We start from the raw sequence: 7,205 nt of genomic DNA, 5'->3' as shown, positions 1-7,205 counted from the left end.
GTTTGGAAGTATTAAACATGCAGAAATTTCAACAGTTAAAGCAATACTGCCCCAACAAAGGGGATCTTCTATTTTTATCATATGTGGTACTTAGGAATTTGATCAGCCTGGTGTTGATCATTCAATATGATAAATGGTGTTGTTGGGCAGATGTAAGAAAATAGGTTACAGGAATAATAAGTAAGGGAATAGAGTTGATAGAATTGCACTGGAAGCAAGAATAGATGCAGTGGGCTGAATGGCCTATATCATAATGAAATATGAAACAAACAAAATAGTATGAGAAATAACTAGTGGAATTTTGTACCATTAATTGAACCCTCCTATCACAACTAGAGAGCAGTCCTGAACAACTATCTTCCTCATGGGGAACCCTTGGACTATCTATACACAAAATGCTGGAGTAACTCAGCGGGTCAGGCAGCATCTCAGGAGTGAAGGAATGGGTGACGTTTCTGGTCGAGGGGTCTCGACCCAAAACGTCACCCATAGCTGAAGAAGAGTCTCGACCCGAAACGTCACCCATTCCTTCTCTCCTGAGATGCTGCCTGACCCGCTGAGTTACTCCAGCACTTTGTGTCTACCTTCAATTTGAACCAGCATCTGCAGTTATTTTCCTACACTGATCGGCCTTTACTGGCTCTATCTTCCACAAAACGTAATTCACGTTATTCCCCCTTATCATGCATCTGTAAGCTGTGGGTGGCACAATTGTAATCATGTATTGTCTTTCCACTGACTGTTTAGCATACAACAAAAGCTTTAATTGAATAAATGACAATAAACTAAACTAAACTAAACTAAATCAGCCATGATCACATTGTATGGTGGTGGTAGCTCGAAGGGCCGAATGGCCTACTCCTCCACCTATTGTCTATTGTCTATAAACTAAACTAAACTAAACATGAATAGTTATAGCTACTGCTATTCCTCCATTTATGAATTATCATTCTCTTTGACTCTTTGTGGTATGTGTCTTTGACCTTTGACAAATTCTGCACTGCTGTCCTGTACATTATACCAAAAAAAATAATGTAAACCTCAATGTACAAAATACGACTTACTAAAATGTTTTCCAAGAATGCATTTTTTTTGGTATATCAAGAAATGTCTGTACCTAATAAGTTACAAAACCATATGTTCAAGTTTGTAAAATGCAAATGCAATTTTTGAGGAGGTGGAATTAAATATGCAATTGAAAATATACAAGTATGAAATATTGTCTTTCAACACATTGCCCCACTGATGCAAACAGTATATCAGAATATTTGCAGTTTAAACTGTCAAATTATATTATCTGCTGAACGACCTGGAAAACTATACTCACAACTTTGACAGCGATAAAACTCATTTTATTTTTCCCCTGACCTCATTATATAATCAAATGATGGCAACAAAGGGTTGAAATTTCTCTATGTACTATTTTGAATGCATTGGCTAACATAGTTGGATGTGTGTGATGTTCTAAAGAAATCATTAATCTGTCAGGAATTTGATCTGGATCAAAAATAGTCCTGAGAAACGTTGAACCCTAGGAGATCAGTCTAACATTACCATTAAAATGTAGTCAACCATGACCATTTCCATTTCACAGATAATCTACCATTGGTCCCAAAGGGCCTAATCATAATATGTTATTTTCTAAAGTAAATTCAGCAAACTTGCTATAGTTTCATTCATGTTAATAGAGAAGATAGCACTCCGTGTTATAAATAGAAGGCTTACGTCTAATCCATTTCTATCTTTTGTACTTGCTATTTCCATTGCAGGTGCAAAGTTACATTTTTAAAAAAGCAAAAATCTGTAGATGTCAGAAATCTGAAATAAAAACAGAAAATGCTGGAAGTACTCAGCAGGCCAGGCAGTATCTGTGAAGAGAGCACAGGATTAATATTTCAGGTGAATGGCCTTTTGTTATGGCAAGCAAAAGCGGGAACTAAAACATGTTTTACGTTTGGTTTAGAGCTCCTTTGGCCCACCAACTCCATGCCGACCATCGATCACACATACACTGAGAACAATAAGAACAGTATATCTTAGCCTCCAAACCTCTGGGCCACCAAGAACAAGGAGGGACTCGATGGAGGGGGGGGGGGGGAGGGGGACACGTCGAGTACAAGGAGGGATGGGCGCAAGAACAAAGGAGGATCATTGGGAGTCTTTTGTAACTTCGTCGACGCCAGATACGTGATGACTCTTTGCGTACTTTGTGCATTGCTTGCGAAAGCAAAGAATTTCACTGTATCTTGGTACATGTGACAAAAAAGTATAATTGAATCATTGACTAGTTCTAGGTTAACCCACTTTTGCATCCTACACACTAGGGACAATTTACATTGTGCCACCCTTAAGTTACAGTGAAGGAGGAAAGATGGAGAAAACAAAGGGAAGGTCTGTAAAAGAATAGAAACTCAGGCTGACACAAGAGACTGCAGATCCTGAAAACCTGAGCAAACTACAAAACTGCTGGAGAAACGTAGAGAGTCTGGCAGATGGACCCGCTGAGTTGATTGAATTGATTGAAAGATACAGCATGGAAACAGACCTTTCGACCCACCGAGTCCACACCGACCTTCGATCGCACCAGTTTTATGAGTTCCTCCAGCAGTTTGGAGGCTAAGACAGATTGAATAATAGAAATGATAGTGGTGCCAGCTGAAAGAGGAAGGTGAAGGCTTGTAAATCACAGCAAGAAATTTAAGTAGAATATAAGATGCAAAAAGTATTTACACAAAAATTATGTGACATCGCTCCTTCTGCACAAGAGCACTTAGCATTGAGGATTATTTATTGGTTTAGTTGGGGATAAATTAACTGACAAATAACTGTCAGGAATAATGGGTCAATTTCAGATTGGTAATCAGTAACAGGGATTTGTCATAGGAAACAGAATTGGGGCTGATGGACAATGACTAAGATCAAGGGAATAAATGTACTGTAGTCACATTTACAGATGTTCATGTTCATACGTGATAGAAGAATTAGGCCATTCGGCCCATCGAATCTAATCTGCCATTAAATCATGGCTGATCCACCTTTCCCTCTCAACCCCATTATCCTGCCTTCTCCCATAACCCCTGACACCCGTACTAATCAACAATCTATCTGCCTTAAAAATATCCATTAACTTGGACTCCACAGCCTTCTGTGGCAATAGACAATAGACAATAGACAATAGGTGCAGGAGTAGGCCATTCAGCCCTTCGAGCCAGCACCGCCATTCAATGCGATCATGGCTGATCACTATCAATCAGTACCCCGTTCCTGCCTTCTCCCCATACCCCCTCACTCCGCTATCCTTAAGAGCTCTATCCAGCTCTCTCTTGAAAGCATCCAACGAACTGGCCTCCACTGCCTTCTGAGGCAGAGAATTCCACACCTTCACCACCCTCTGACTGAAAAAGTTCTTCCTCATCTCCGTTCTAAATGGCCTACCCCTTATTCTCAAACTGTGGCCCCTTGTTCTGGACTCCCCCAACATTGGGAACATGTTATCTGCCTCTAATGTGTCCAATCCCCTAATTATCTTATATGTTTCAATAAGATCCCCCCTCATCCTTCTAAATTCCAGTGTATACAAGCCCAATCGCTCCAGCCTTTCAACATACGACAGTCCCGCCATTCCGGGAATTAATCTAGTGAACCTACGCTGCACGCCCTCCATAGCAAGAATATCCTTCCTCAAATTTGGAGACCAAAACTGCACACAGTACTCCAGGTGTGGTCTCATCAGGGCCCGGTACAACTGTAGAAGGACCTCTTTGCTCCTATACTCAACTCCTCTTGTTACGAAGGCCAACATTCCATTGGCTTTCTTCACTGCCTGCTGAACCTGCATGCTTCCTTTCATTGACTGATGCACTAGGACACCCAGATCTCGTTGAACTCCCCCTCCTCCTAACTTGACACCATTCAGATAATAATCTGCCTTTCTATTCTTACTTCCAAAGTGAATAACCTCACACTTATCTACATTAAACTGCATCTGCCATGTATCCGCCCACTCACACAACCTGTCCAGGTCACCCTGCAGCCTTATTGCATCTTCCTCACAATTCACACTACCCCCCAACTTAGTATCATCTGCAAATTTGCTAATGGTACTTTTAATCCCTTCGTCTAAGTCATTAATGTATATCGTAAATAGCTGGGGTCCCAGCACCGAACCTTGCGGTACCCCACTGGTCACTGCCTGCCATTCCGAAAGGGACCCATTTATCCCCACTCTTTGCTTTCTGTCTGTTAACCAATTTTCTATCCATGTCAGTACCCTACCCCCAATACCATGTGCCCTAATTTTGCCCACTAATCTCCTATGTGGGACCTTGTCGAAGACTTTCTGAAAGTCGAGGTACACCACATCCACTGACTCTCCCTTGTCAATTTTCCTAGTTACATCCTCAAAAAATTCCAGTAGATTTGTCAAGCATGATTTCCCCTTCGTAAATCCATGCTGACTCGGAACGATCCCGTTACTGCTATCCAAATGCTCAGCAATTTCGTCTTTTATAATTGACTCCAGCATTTTCCCCACCACTGATGTCAGACTAACTGGTCTATAATTACCCGTTTTCTCTCTCCCTCCTTTCTTAAAAAGTGGGATAACATTTGCTATTCTCCAATCCACAGGAACTGATCCTGAATCTATAGAACATTGAAAAATGATCTCCAATGCTTCCACTATTTCTAGAGCCACCTCCTTAAGTACTCTGGGATGCAGACCATCAGGCCCTGGGGATTTATCAGCCTTCAGTCCCATCAGTCTACCCAAAACCATTTCCTGCCTAATGTGGATTTCCTTCAGTTCCTCCATCACCCTAGGTTCTCCAGCCCCTAGAACATTTGGGAGATTGTGTGTATCTTCCTCAGTGAAGACAGATCCAAAGTAACGGTTTAACTCGTCTGCCATTTCTTTGTTCCCCATAATAAATTCCCCTGCTTCTGTCTTCAAGGGACCCACATTTGCCTTGACTATTTTTTTCCTCTTCACGTACCTAAAAAAACTTTTGCTATCCTCCTTTATATTATTGGCTAGTTTACCCTCGTACCTCATCTTTTCTCCTCGTATTGCCTTTTTAGTTAACTTTTGTTGCTCTTTAAAAGAGTCCCAATCCTCTGTCTTCCCACTCTTCTTTGCTATGTTATACTTCCTCTCCTTAATTTTTATGCTGTGGCAATGAATTCCACAGATTCACCACCCTCTGACTAAAAATAAAATGGATAAATAGACAAGTAGATTAGGAAGCTCTGAGACAAAAAGATATAGTTAGGAGAAGTGAGTGTCGAGAGGTTGGTAGATGGGGTACAATATGGAAACATGTAATGTTATCCACTGGGGAAGGAATAAATTTTTAAAAACTGATTATTTAAATGAAAAGAGATTATAAAATCTTGAAGTACAAAGAGAACTAGGGGTTCTAGTACCAGAAATAAAAATGGCAGAATATAGACGTACTGTAAGTACTCAGGAAGGCCAGTCCAATAGTGGACTTTATTCTGGAAGAAAAGAGTTGAGCAGTTTTGATACTTGTTGGGAAGTTTATTGCACTGACGAGACTATGCCTGAAGTATTGTGCAGTTTAGTTGCCCAGATTTAAGGAGTGATGCATGCGCACTGGAAGCAAGGGTGACACTGTAGCGCAACGGTTGAGCTGCAGCCATACAGTGCCAGAGACCCAGGTTCCATCCTGACTATGGGTGCTGTCTGTGCATAGTTTGTACATTCTCCCTGTGACCATGTGGGTTTTCTCCAAGTGCTCTGGTGTCCTCCCACGTTCCAAAGAGGTGCAGGTTTGTAGATGATTTGGCTTCTGTAAATTGTCCCTAGTGTGTAGGACATAGAACTAGTGTATGGGTGATTGATGATTGGTGGACTGAAGAGCCTGTTTCCACACTGTATCCCTAAACCAAACTGAACTAAATAGTGCCAAGTTTGAGTTGGCGAGTTGGTGTAGGAAGAGAGGCTGATCAGGTTAGAGCTGTAATTGGTATTGGGAAGAATGAGAGATGGTTTTATTTAACCTGGTAAGATTCTGAGGGGATTGCGAAGATGATTTCCCCAAAGTGGGACAATCCAGAAATGAGAGCATAGTTTCAAAATAAGAAGTCACTGATTTAGAACATAGATTAAGAAGTATATCTTCTCTCAAAGGGTTATGATTCTGAAATTCTTGACTTTAGATTTTTTTTTTTAAATTTAGAGATACAACGCGGAAACAGGCCCTTCGGCCCACCGAGTCCGCGCCGTCCAGCGATCCCCGCACATTAACACTATCCTACACACACTAGGGACAATTTTTACATTTACCCAGTCAATTAACCTACATACCTGTACGTTTTTGGAGTGTGGGAGGAAACCGAAGATCTCGGAGAAAACCCGCGCAGGTCACGGGGAGAACGTACAAACTCCGTACAGACGGCGCCCGTAGTCAGGATCGAACCTGAGTCTCCGGCGCTGCATTCGCTGTAAGGCAGCAACTCTACCGCTGCGCCACCGTGCCGCTCTGACTTCTGAGAGCTCTGGCACAGTCGTGGAATATATTCAAGGCAGAGGCTGAGAGACTTTTACCAACGGGGAAGTCAAGGGATAGAGTAAGAGGGTGAGGAAGTGGTCAAGATCTTTTCTGGATTAGTAATGCTTCAGCAGGTTTGAGGAGCTGAATGGTATCCATGTGCTCCAGTTCTTTATATCGGCTTTATTACTTTTTCCCAGATAGAATGAGAGGCTAATGGTCTGAAAGATTATCCCTGTTTCCCTCTGCACAGATGCTGCATGATCTACTGAGAATTTTCACATTTCCATTTCTGAATGGTTTTGAAAGTTTTGTCCATTCCACCACCCATTCAGTTACTGTCAGTTTATACTCAGATTTCCATCAAATTATTTGGTATATATTCCAATGTAAAAATGGGTGTAATACAGAATATATAATTGTGCTTGAAAGTACTTGTGGATGATGCCGTTTTCTTCCCAGGGAAAACTAGTGAAAATTACAATTTCAACTCATGAATCTCTGATCCATGCACACCAAGCACAGCATGTTTAAGACCTTGTGATCTGAGGTAATTTTCACTTTGAATGTGATTTATAATGGTAAAATGCTCTCTAACAGAAAATATAAAGCGGATTTATTTCTAAATCAAAAGATTTAATAATACATCAGGAAAATGTTTTCTCGCATACAATTCTTGAAAAGCTAGTGGTA

The sequence above is a fragment of the Rhinoraja longicauda genome, chromosome 5, assembly GCF_053455715.1.
Source record: "Rhinoraja longicauda isolate Sanriku21f chromosome 5, sRhiLon1.1, whole genome shotgun sequence".
NCBI lineage: Eukaryota > Metazoa > Chordata > Chondrichthyes > Rajiformes > Arhynchobatidae > Rhinoraja > Rhinoraja longicauda.
This window is presented reverse-complemented; position numbering follows the sequence as displayed.